Source organism: Saccopteryx bilineata, chromosome 5 (assembly GCF_036850765.1).
Source record: "Saccopteryx bilineata isolate mSacBil1 chromosome 5, mSacBil1_pri_phased_curated, whole genome shotgun sequence".
Lineage (NCBI taxonomy): Eukaryota > Metazoa > Chordata > Mammalia > Chiroptera > Emballonuridae > Saccopteryx > Saccopteryx bilineata.
This window is the reverse complement of record NC_089494.1, coordinates 97,607,616-97,621,172: the sequence shown is the minus strand read 5'-3', so window position 1 is coordinate 97,621,172 and position 13,557 is coordinate 97,607,616. Positions and strand designations below refer to the sequence as shown.

At 34.8% G+C, this 13,557-nt stretch overlaps 1 protein-coding gene across 1 annotated transcript in view; it reads right to left on the bottom strand.

Moving 5' to 3' along the window:
- LRP1B (LDL receptor related protein 1B) overlaps positions 1–13,557 on the bottom strand; it is a 2,131,860-nt gene that overhangs the window by 1,982,835 nt on the left and 135,468 nt on the right. The gene's annotated exons all lie outside the window — the stretch shown is intronic.

Sequence of the window (13,557 nt, the reverse complement as noted above, 5' to 3'; positions counted from 1 at the left end):
ATAATACAAGAATAAACTGTGTTTCATTTACAACTATAAATCTACTTTTGCCTCATGTTGTATAATTAAGTCAGATACAGAATTGAATATCTGTGTATTTATATCTAATGAAATTCCAACCCTAACTTTTTTCTTTAGAGACCAGATTAGGAGCTTTTACTATCCAAAGAAATGCCAAAATTCTCTACTTCACATTACTTTCTACACAGATATGTCTGATGCATGTACACTAAATGTCTGTAAAGACCTGGGATTTAATTAAAAGGCACAGTAAAATTTACAGCAAGTTATAGTTTCAGATTATATATTCCTTGGAACATTACGGCCCTCCTACTGCTAGCTTTCCAGTGTCTCAAAGAAAAGCATTATTAAAAAGGCTTAAAAGTAAGATTAATTTGTTTAAATTGTCACAGAACTCTTCCAGCTAGCCTGAAGCAAAAATGCATCAAATTCAAAATTAAAATAAAAAATTCCAGGCCTCTCCAATCTTTTAACTGCTACTAAACCTTATTTCATTTTCGATTTCCATAATCCACAGAGATTAAGTATATTGTGTTGGCTATCAATTAGTCTAAATTATTGAAGAGAAATGCAAGTTTATGACTATATGTATAAGCACACATGCTAGTTCAATAGCTTAGCGGTGAAAGAAAAAATAAGGGTAAGTTTGCTAATTATAATACAGAATGACCTTTGGGATGTTGTTTGACTCTTCATTTTCACATACACTACATATACAATCTGTCAGAAACTATATTGTCTTATTCTCAGTTGTTACCCATAAAGTGACTGCTTCTTATCACCTTCAATGCTACTACTCTGTTTAAGTAACTAATTCTCTCCTTATAATATAGTAGATTACAATTAGATATGTTTCTACACCTATCAACTATTATCTATTTTCAAACAGCACCCAGAGTGATACCTTAGTAACCAAATTCAGGTCTTAGTGCTCCTCTACTCCAAACTCTCTAATGGCTTCCACCTTACTTGCTTTTGCCAACAAAGTCCTATAACATCTGACTCAGAATAACTCCCTGCCTCCAACCTATTCCTCTCACGGATCACTCTACCCCATCCAAACTCCCACCAGAAGACCTCATCCTGGATACCCTTACTTCAAGTGGTCCTTTCCAAATATCCCCAAATCTTCAAGTCCTTGCTCAAATGTCACCCTTAATTGAGGCATCCCTTGAAATATAAATTTAAAATTGCAATTACATCCACTGCCCAAATCTCCACTCCTTTTCCTCTGCTTTACTATTCTGATATGTTATCCCTTTCTAAATTATATAATTTATTGTGTATTATGTTTATTGTCTGTCTAACCACATTAGAATGTTAGCTGTAAAAGAATAATTGTTTTTGTTTGCTTTGCTCACTGATGTATCACAAGAACCTGCAAAAGTACTTGACAAATAGGCCATCAGAGAACAAGGTAGGTACAATCGAAGGGCTATAGTGATTCACAGAAGTGGTCACAAAAATTAAAAAGAAGTGGGCCAAAAATTAGGCAAGATTTGACATGGACCCTAAAGGATGTTGGGAAAGTACAGAGAGAGGAATGGGAGACCTGGAGTATGTTCAGAAATGTCTCTTTCCTCAAGAGCTTGGAATACCCACAGGGGAGTTCAGGAAGAGGACACAGACATATTGGGAGCATTTAATGAAAGGTGTGAATGCCAAGGATAAGGAAGATATACATCATATTTAATTTTTTTTAAGTTTTAATTTGTTTCCTTGTGATAGTCCAAGGAATAGTATACTAGTATGTCCAGGCTACTAAACTGGTAAACTCTTCAGATTAAAACTGTGCTGCAAAAGGGTTACCCATCCATTTCTAGATTCTGAATGATAAATGTTTTCAGCTTTCCAGCCACATGCTGGCTGAACTTTAACTTTCTGCTTCTAACCACAGAGAATATTCAGTGAGTAACTCAGCTAACTAGAACTCATTCTAGTCCTATGTATTATATAGTGACAAAAAAATACAATAAAAAAAATAGGCCATCCCATTATGTAAATTCTTGGTTTATATTGTAGGTTTAATTAGAATTGGATTAGAATCAAGATCAAGGATGATCATACAACTTCTAATTAATTTTAGGATTTAGCATATGAATTCTTCTACAAGTTCAGGTCAATTTTACTTTCTCAGTCTTTTGATTTTGATAGAAGAGCAAAGCAGATAGCAAGTGTTCACTCTAGAGCAGTGGTTCCCAAACTTTTTGAAGTCCAGGTGCATTTAAAATCCTACAAATAATTGTAGGCGCACTATATACAAATTTCTGAGAAATATGTTATAATAATTAAGTCAAATATTAAAGAAAAAAATATAAAGTCCAAGCATGCTTTTATGGTAATTTAAAAAATATACAATAAAATTACATTTATTCTGACATTAAAAAACATTTTTATGTTACATTTTTTGTTATACTTTTTAGAATTCATAGAAAAGAGGGGTTAAAAAATTTAAAAAAATGACAAAAAAGTAATCTTTTTATATATATAGATACATTCTTAGTAAGATTTAGTAAATTTGGCAGGTCCTGGTACAAATATGTTAAGTTTTTTCATTCTCATGTTTATGAGAAACATGAGCCTGATGTGTCCTAGCGATTTCTTCAATGTTTGGGCATTATTTGAAAGGCAAATTCTCATTTCCTTGTGAAAAAAAAAAAAATTGAAGAACTCCTCTCCTTTTACTCTTAAATGTGTTGAGTGCAGAAAACCCCCACCATACATACCATCTTAACTTTACACCAAACAAAGGATAGAAGAAACTTGCCTCCAGTCTTTCAGGGGAACATTGGGTGTAGAGTCAACAATCCAGCACCACAGCTTAACAGCCTTTTGCAACCTAATCAGGCAAGTGAGGTGTGTGTGTGGGGGGGGGGGAGGGGTTGGGCAGACTGTCAGTTTACAGCCAATTCCTCACATCTCTGTCCCCCAAAATCTAAACTCCAAAAACTGTGTTGGTTTTTTGGTCCCTAACCAGAACATATTTCTCTGGAATACCATAGGGCATACCTGGAAATCTTTTAGGGTGCACACTTTGAGAACCACTGCTCTAGATACTGATTGCAAAGTCGCAAAATCTATGTCCGAGAGTGATAAGTACATTTAGCCTCACAAATAGAGCTTTCTCATTTCATTCCTATATAAAAGTGACTGATATTAATATCATCATAAGTGATAACCTTATAATTAGATATAAAAAGAAACTAACAAAACTTTGGCAATACAGAAAACACATGTTCTCCTTTATAAGTCTCTACTTTTTAGAATTCTTATATGGAACTTTCATTGTCAAGATGCAATGATTCACGATGAAGAATTATTCTAAATGAAACTTTCAAATACGCTCGTTTATTTACTTTATGTAAAGTAGGTCTTGAATAGCTTTTAGGACTTTTTAAAAAATGTATTCTGTGTCACACTGAAAAAAGAACCCGTTTACAGTTTTATTTGACTTTTTCAGCCTGTATTAAACTTCATAGAGCAAATCAGGATTTTATTGATGAGAAAAAAATTGTTAAAATAAATTGATTTTTTCATACTTGCTTCAAATATTGATGCTAATAAAAGCACATATTAGTAATTTCACAAATACCACAGTAGCAAAATGGTCTTTATAAGAAAAACACAGGCAAGTTTAACCTCCTGCTCCAAAGGAAGATTTTATGTATTTTAATTTGATACTTATGGTTTGGTGCTAATCCCAATTAGAGTATAAATTTCTATAAAGAACCTCTGGTGATATATAATTTACTCATAAAAATCTAGCAGCAGTGTGTAATGTTGCAATGATATTTGATAGAAAAAATAAACAAAGCTTCCTAACTTTTACTTCATATAAGATAAAACAAAAAACATACTACCAATTTTTTGCATAAGAATGGAGAACATACTTAAATATTCTCAATCAGTTGACCTTTTGTTTTATTGCATGATATTTGTCCTTGTTAAGCTCTGGTGCCAAAAGATTATTGCATTTTAAAGCCATTTCAAGGCTAAAAATATTCAGAATTTCTACTTCATAAAAATGTAAATTTGCATAAAAGTGATTTACACTCTTAGAACACTAGGAGCATAAAACTAGATTCTTATTCTTACATTAGGATTTGTGAATGTCAGATCAGAAGGGTATATTTTGATTATTATTTTTATGGAAATATAATGAAATTTCACTAGATATTTCATACTTTTAAGAATATCAGCCCAGTCCTAGACCAAATAAATCATCTTGCTTTGTTTTACCAACATAAGAAAAATACCACTCTAAATGAGCTCTATAAAACACAACGTCAAAAAAATCAACAATGAAATACTTTTCAATTAAAAATGGATAGCATAATTTCTGCTGTATTTACACTCGAAGAGTGAGTTATATGAATTTGAAACACCTGCATGTTACTATTTGTTTTGCTTTGTGTTAAAAGATGAGTAGTTTGTTTAAGAGGTGAATTTTGTTGTTAATAGTACATACAAAAAGGAACTTTCTAGGTCTAAACTAATTTATGTGTGTGACATTACAGGTATATTCTTTAGACTAGTATCACAGGCTGTACTTAATTCTATACAATGTCCATAAAATCCTGTTGAAAAGCATTTTTAACCAAATTTCACAAATTTATGATGCTGTGTCTAGAAGATCATGGCTAAAGATGTGTGGAGGCCAAGCTCTGCAACCATGCAAAAATACAGCATATCTTACCAGAAGGGCTGTATCTGAATCAACTGAATTTACGCTCATTCTGTGTCCTTCCTTAACCTCTTACTCTTACCTCCAGTGTCAGACTTGAACTAGAATTTTCCATAGCTTCTGATTTTATTATACATTTATTATACATAATTAGTTGACTCAATAAATAATTGTCTCCTCTCTTATCCAATGTCAGTGTCCCCACCTAACCTATGACTACTTTCAGCATAATTCCTCATTTCTTGGCATTCATATTTCATTTCAGTGTCTTACAGCGACTTGGTAACTCAACTTCTACTTGATGTCTGGAGTGAAGATCTCAATAAAGTCATGTATTTACCAAAAGCCCTTTCACTTTAGAATGTGGTAAACCTGCTCTTTGGTCCATTTTATAAGAATGCTCACCTCCCAAGGTAATATAAGTTAAGTCATGATACAGGGCCAATGACTGAGTATACAGGAAAGATATTACTTCTTCCAGAATTATTCACATTTTAACATGAGACTACTAAATGCACAATAACTTGTTTCCATAAATGGCAATAAAAATATTAGTGATACAGTAGATTACCTGAAATGGACCTAAACATAATAAGCACACAGCCTATTGGGTAATTCTGGTGCCCAACGAACTGCATATCACCCCAACACTACCTGTATACTCTTACACAGGCACAAACACACAAAAAATATTTCTAACCAATGCATATTTCCTGAAATAAACTGAACTCCTCCTCAGTTTATTATCATTTTCATTATTATAATTGAGAATTGAGAAAACATTCATACTTTCCTAGTACTTGACCATAAGACAAATATACCTTGCTGACTTTATCTGGTGCAATTAATTTATTATCTATTTGAATTAATTACTTCATCTATTCTGATTATTGGGAAAGAATAGAACCCAGAGTGAGAGTGCCTTATAATCCCCTCTTACCCCACAATTTACCAGCAGCACAACCATAATCCTTGGACTTCCTAATCACTGCGACAACATCAGATGTGTCCATCAATAAGGCTTTCCAGCACATGGCAGTGGTCTGACAGCCCTCTCTTCAGGTGTTATCTAAATCCTTTTTTAGTGAAGCTTCACACACAAGTGATCTCAACAATTTAGTTATTGGATCTTAATCTTGCATCAGAAGCAACAGGAGGACTGGTTAAAATACAGGTGGCTAGCCTTACCTCAGTTACTGATTCAGTAGATCTTGGGTGAGGTCCCTCCACAATGATGGAGTCCCATCATTCCCAAGTGATTTGGATGCTGCTTTGCAGGGATCACATTTGAGAAACAACTGCCCTAAGAAAGAGTTTCTCTAACATTTTTCACTTTACTTCTGTGATGTCACGTCAATAGTCATCTAAACTCCTATTTCTGTGGGTTGTTTTTTTTTTTTTGCTCTTGAGCTACAGGATTTAACAGAGAAATACTAAAAAATAATATTTTCTTGACTCTCTACAAACTCATGTTAATTGAATTTTTCATGTTTTCACTGCTGTTCTATAAAGTGCTTTCTATTTACTTAGCTGTAATTCTTCTGCTGGCATGTCTTCATAAAATTTATATCTACCTCCTGAATTCAAATTTGGATGTTTCAATCTCCCATTAAGTATTCAACAGCTATTTATTAAGCACCTACTAAGTGGAGCTAAAAAGAACACAAATAGTATTGCTTCTCTAATAAGGTTTATATTCTAGTTGGGAAGAGAGATAATAAAAAACAAAAAATATTAAAACCAACTCTCTCAAGGGTCAGAAGAGAAAGGCAAAAGAGACATTAACTAAATATGATATTTACTTGGCCCCTAGAATATACTAAAAAATAAAGAAAAGAAACATTTCAAAACCTTGTTCAATAAAACAAAAGACACATGTTTTATTTTTGCCCTTTTCTTGGAAATTATCAAGATATTGTCACTTTTAAAATATTGTGACAGCTATGCAAACTTTGATAGAAGTTGATTCACATTTTTATAACCTTCATCTTAAACTTAAATAACACATCTATTAAAATATGAGTTTGATGCCAGTGCTTCAATCAAGTTGCACTATTTTTCTCTCTCAGTTTTCATACATAATCATGTTGAGACAGCTGGAGAAATAAAACCTGTTCATTGTTTTGAGGGATAGTTCCTGTGGCCCAGTCTTCCCTGTCATGTCCTAACGGTAATATTCCCAAAAGAAGGATCTATGCAATAAATAACACCTTGAATCTTTCCAAATCATCATTTCTTATGAGTCATACTTGGAATAAACACACACACACATACACTTTTCTTTTATCCCAACAAAACTTTAGTGATTGAATTCAATAAACTATATTCAATTAACTAAATTTACTTAGAAGCTAACCTAAGATCCTTTTCCCCAGACGGTGAAGTTATACATGTTTTAATAGTGTCTTTATTTTTTTAATTTTTATTAATTTTATTTTATTGTGTTAAAATGGATTCAAGTGTCTCACTTAATATAACTCCCTCACACCCCACTCTCGAGTTCCCCATTATACCCTTTGTCCTCTTCCCCTAACTCCCTCCCCCCGTCCCCTCTGGGATTTGCTATCCTGTTATCTGTATCTATGTGTCGTGTATATATATAATTTCATTAATTCCTTCACCTGCTCTGATTCCATCCCCTCATCCCTCTTCCCTCTGACAGCTGTCCCTCTGGTCCCTGTGGCCCCACCTTTGCCTCTATTCCGTTTCTCAGTTCACCTTGTTCATTAGATTCCACAAATAAGTCAGACCATATAATATTTGTTTTGATAGGAATGAGGAGAGGGCATTTCCTGAAGGGTATAGCCCTATCTTGTCTTAAATATCAATATTGCACTGACATCAGAGAAATGGTGCCATGAGGGGTGCTCCCAATATCTCCCCCTGAAATTTCAACAAATTCAACAACTAGAGACAGAGAAACAATCTCAGGAGCATCTGAAATATACACACACCAGACAAAGGTACGATTGGGCGAAAAGGTGGCTGAATATATAATCCACTCAGAAGGAAATAAGACAGAGAACAGAGTATTCCACTTTCCTCACTGATCTGAGGAACGGCCACTTTCACCTGGAACAAAGAGAAAGGAGGATTTCGGGCAGTAGGAAGAGGCTGGGCTAGGGCGGATGATCAAGCAGAGGTGAGTGTGTGCCAGTTTGTCCTGAGAGCGCAGACGGGGGGCTAGCGTGGCGGCAGACTCCAATGGAGGTCTTTGGGCTTTGTGCACTCCTGATCCACAATCACAGGTGGTATGTGAATGGCTCCACCTGGCGCTTCTGGCATGGGCACACGCATTCACGGGCTAAGGGGCTAGGTCCTAGATTGTTAGCAGTGGACTTCTGCATGTGCTATAGCCGGTGTTTCTGTGCGGTCCCAGCTCCCCAACCAACAGCATGGGAAGTGTGCAAGGGCCGGAATTCCTAGGCCTGAACCTGTCCGGTCAAGGAGCCTCTGCAAGCCGATACAGGTCACAAAGTGCATTCCTGCAGAGCAGACCTCCAAGTGCACTGCGGAAGTCGTGGGGGCTGGGCTGTGAGCTTCCAAACAGTCACAAGGGAGAAAAGCCTGTGGAGATTAGACCCATGGAGCACTGAGGCATACTAGACATGACCGGGGTCCCTTAGAAAGGCGCCCTGTCAGCAACTGGCTCCCTGCCCTGTCTGCTTTCGCTGGCGGCTCTGTTTGGCACAGCCTTACCCAGAACTGTGCTTTGAGCGGTGCTGAAGGAAGGACTTGGCAGCTCTTAGATCAGGGGTCTCAAACTCGCGGCCGTGCGGCCCGCCCACCAATTTTGTGTGGCCCGCAGACTAATCAAACTTCGTGGATTAATCTGGGGGCCAGTCTGCGGGCCGCACAAAATTGGTGGGTGGGCTCATGCGGCCCGCGGGCCGCGAGTTTGAGACCTCTGAAAAGACCTCTTGCTCTGCAGGCAGTGGCTGGGGCAATTTTAAAGCTAAGTCCCCAGGCTGCTAGCTCAGGAGAGATATGGGGAGACGCACCTAAAAAACTGACTCTCCCATTGTCAAAGCCTGCAAACCCTAACAAGCCCCGCCTACCAAGGCACTGAGGCCCAGCCTATGTCATTGCCATAGCAACACATCAGCAAATCTCTACTCAAGAGCAACACAGGGGCAAAACCTATAGTACCGTTTCACCTGCTGAAAAGAAAAATTAAAAAAGGAAGCTACCTCTTAAAACCAGAAAATAGTTACATTTTATATAACTTTTTTCATTTTTTTCTAATCTTTTTTATCCATTTCAGTCATTTTATCTTCTTTCTGTCTTAGTCTTTCCTTTTCCTTTTGAATTTCATAATCCATAGGTGTTAAATTTTTAATTCATCTTATTTTTATGAGGGTTACATTTCAAAAACCTTAACTTTTTTTCTTTTTCTCTTTTTCTTTGTTGCTCATTCCATCATCATTTAACAACAAATTATTTTATTCTGGATTCATATTATTCTTTGTGGCATTTTGTGTGTTTTTTACTTTATTTTTTATCTATCATTATCCCCAGCTTTGGATCCCCGTTCTATGTCATTTTTGTTCCACTTATCATAATAGAATTTTCATTATTTCACTGTATTATTTCAATTTTTATTTTATTTTTTAATCATCTCTTATTAGTGTTATTAACAATACCACTCTGAAATGCCATTAAGGAAAAAGAAATCAAATGTCATGGATACAAAAGACAGAGATGTAGCTCAGATAGATGATGAAAAATCTCTAGAAAAAAAAATTCAATTACTTGGAAACCTTGGAGTTAAATGACAGAGAAGTAAAAACTGAAGTCCTAAAAATACTAAGGGAAATACAAGAAAGCAAAAAAAGGCAGTTTAGAGAGCTCAAAAATCAATTCAATAAACAGAAAGAATACATCACCAAGGAAATTAAAACTATGAAAAGGAATCAAATAGAGATGAAAACCTTAATACATGAACTGAAAAACAAAGTAACAAGCTTAGCTAATAAAACAGGCCAGATAGAGGAGAGAATTAGTGACATAGAAGACAGGCAACTAGAGACACTACAGAGAGAAGAAGAGAGAGACTCACAAATTTAAAAAATGAGAAAGCCCTACAGTAATTGTCTGACTCTATCAGAAAAAGCAACATAAGAATAATGGGTATATCAGGAGAAGAGAGAGAAAATGGAATGGAGAACATATTCAAACAAATAATAGACAAGAACTTCCCAAGCCTGTGGAAAGAATTAGAGCCTTGAATCCAAGAAACAAACAGAACATTAAGTTACCTTAACCCAGCAAACCTACTCCAAGACATATTGTAATGAAAAAATCAAAGACATACTGCAAGACACACCGTTATGAAAAATGACAAAGAAAATATCCTCAAGGCAGCTAGGGAAAAGAAGAATATAACATATAAAGGAAGGTTCATTAGGTGATCATCAGATTTCTCAGTAGAAACTCTACAAGCCAGAAGAAAGTAGACTCCAATATTTAATGTACTGAAAAAGAGGAACTTTCAGCCAAGAATACTATATCCATCAAAGCTATCCTTCAAATACAAAGGGGAAATAAAAACATTCACAAATATAAAAAGGATGAGGAAAATTATCACCAGAAAATCCCCACTTCAGGAAATACTAAAGGAGGTTATTCAACCAGATACAAAAAAAATACAAGTAAAAGCTCCATCCAGATCACAATAAAAACAAGATTAATCTGTGACAACAAACACAAAAAAGGGGAGAGAACAAAGATTAACAGTAGCAAATAAGGATTGACTGCAGAAGCACTCATTAGATAATGTACTACAATGAATAAGGTATATATACTTTTTATTACTCAATGGTAGCCACCCCTAAAAAAATCCACTATAGAAACACATGGCTTAAAAAAAGAAGAAACAGAGGAAAGAAGTATGGAATACAAACAAACAAAAACAAGTGACAGAAAAACAAAAGAGGACAACCAAACAAGCTAAAGAGCTATCAGAAAGCAATATATAAAAAGGCAATAGGAAACCCTCAGGTGTCAATAATTACACTAAATGTAAGCAGATTGAACTCACCAATAAAAAGACACAGAGTAGCAGAGTGGATCAAAAATAAAAATCCACTGTATGCTGCCTTCAAGAAACACATCTAAGCTACAAGAATAAAACAAATTCAAAGTGAAAGGTTATAAAATGATTCTCCAAGCAAATAACATCCAAAGAAAAGCAGGGGTAGCCATACTCATACATAACAATGCTGACTGCAAGACAGCAAAGTAATCAGAGACAAAGATGATCATTTCATAATAATAAAGGGAACACTGAATCAAGAAAACATAATACTTCTTAATATATATGCACCAAACCAAGGAGCACTAAAGTATATAAGACTTCTACTGACTGATCTAAAAATAAAAACCTACAAAAATACAGTCATACTTGGAGACCTCAATACACCACTGATGGCTCTAGATCATTCATCCAAACAGAAAATCAATAAAGAAATATAAGCCTTAAACAAAACTCTAGAACTATTTGATATGGTATACATCTACAGGACATTTCATCCCAAAACACCAGAGTACACATTTTTCTCCAGTATACATGGAACATTCTCAAGAATTGACCATACATTGGGACAGAAAACTAAATGAACAAATTCAGAAAGACTGAAATTATACCAAGCATATTCTTTGCCCATAAAGCTTTGAAACTAGAATTTAACAGCAAAAATGAAGTAAACAAATCCACAAAAATGTGGAAATTAAACAACATACTTCTAAAAAAGGAGTGGGTCAAAGAGGAAATAAAAGCAGAGATCAAAAGATACATACAGACAAACGAAAATGACAATATGACATATCAAAATCTCTGGGATGCAGCAAAAGCAGTAAAAAGAGGGAAGTTCATATCACTACACACCTATATGAACAAACAAGAGAGAGCCCAAGTAAACAACATAATTTCACATCTTAAGGAACTAGAAAAAAAAGAACAAAAGCAACTCAAAACCAGTAGAGGAAAGGAAATAATAAAATCAGATCAGAAATAAATGAAATAGAGAAGAGAAAAACAATAGAAAAAATCAATAAAACAACAAGCTGGTTCTTTGAAAAGGTCAACAAAATTGACAAACCCTTGGCAAGACTCAGTAAGGAAAAAAAAAGAAAGAACTCATATAAACAAAATCCAAAATGAAAGAGGAGAAATTACCACAGATATCATAGATATACAAAGAATTATCATAGAATACTATGAAAAGCTATATGCCACCAAATTTAACAATCTAGAAGAAATGGATAAATTCCTAGAACAATACAATCTTCCTAGACTGAATCATAAATAAGTAGATAGCCTAAATAGACACATAAGCAGGGAGGAAATAGAAACAACTATCAAAAACCTCCTAAAAAATAAAAGTCCAGGGTCAGATGGGTATACTAGTGAATTTTCTCAAACATTCAAAAAAGACTTGGTTCCTATTCTACTCAAAGTCTTCCAAAAATTGAAGAAGAAGCAATTCTTCCAAACACATTTTATGAGGCCAACATAATCCTGATACCAAAACCTGGCAAGAACAACACAATAAAAGAAAACTACACTCCAATATCTCTAATGACTACAAATGCTAAAATCCTAGACAAAATATTAGCAAATTGAATACAACGCATTAAAAAAATAATGCATCATGATCAAGTGGGATTCATCCTAGAATCATAAGAATGGTTCAACATATGTAAAACAGTGATCATAATATACCATATCAACAAAAACAAAGAACAAAAGCCATATAATCTTATCAATAGATGTAGAAAAAGTATTCAAAAAAATACAACAACATTTTGTTTAAAACACTCAACAAAATGTGTATAGAAAAAAAATCTCAACTTAATAAAGGCTATTTATGACAAACCTGCAGCTAACATCATATTAAATGGCATAAAACTGAGGACTTTTCCTCTAAAATCAGGAATAAGACAAGGTTGCCAACTATCTCTACTCTTATTCAACATAGTGCTGGAAGTTCTAGCCCGAGCAATCAAACAAGAAAAAGAAATAAAAGGCATTCATATTTGGAAAGAAGAGGTAAAGGTTTCACTTTCTGCAGATGATATAATCCTGTACCTCGAAAACCCCAAAGACTCCACAGAAAAATTATTAGAAACAATAAACCAATATAGTAAGGTCTTAGGATACAAAATTAATATACAGAAGTCAATAACCCTATATTTCCAATAATGAAACATCAGAAAACGAACTCAAAATAATAATCCCTTTTACGGTTGCAAAATTTAAAATACCTAGGAATAAACATAACAAAGAATGTAAGGACCTATCAGGCATCCCCAAATTGTGGCCCGAGGCCACTTATCTGGCCCCCTGCCACACTTCCGGAAGGGGCACCTCTTTCATTAGTGGTCAGTGAAAGGAGCACTGTATGTGGTAGCCCTCCAACTGTCTGAGGGACAGTGAACTTGCCCCCTGTGTAAAAAGTTTGGGGACCCCTGACCTATATAATGAAAACTACAAAGCATTGTTAAGGGAAATCAAAAAAGATACAATGAAATAGAAAAATATTATTTGTTCTTGGATAGGAAGAATAAATATAGTCAAAATGACCATATTACCCAAAGTGCTATACAAATTTAATGCAATTCTCATCAAAATTCCAATGTCATTTTTTAAAGAAATGGAACAAAAAATCATCAGATTTATATGGAACTATTCAAAAAACCTAAATAGCCAAAGTAATTCTAAGAAAAAAGAATGAAGCTGGGGGCATTACAATATCTGACTTCAAATTATATTATAGAACCACGATAATCAAAACAACATGGTATTGGCAGAAAAATAGGCATTCAGACCAATGGACCAGAATAGAAAGCCC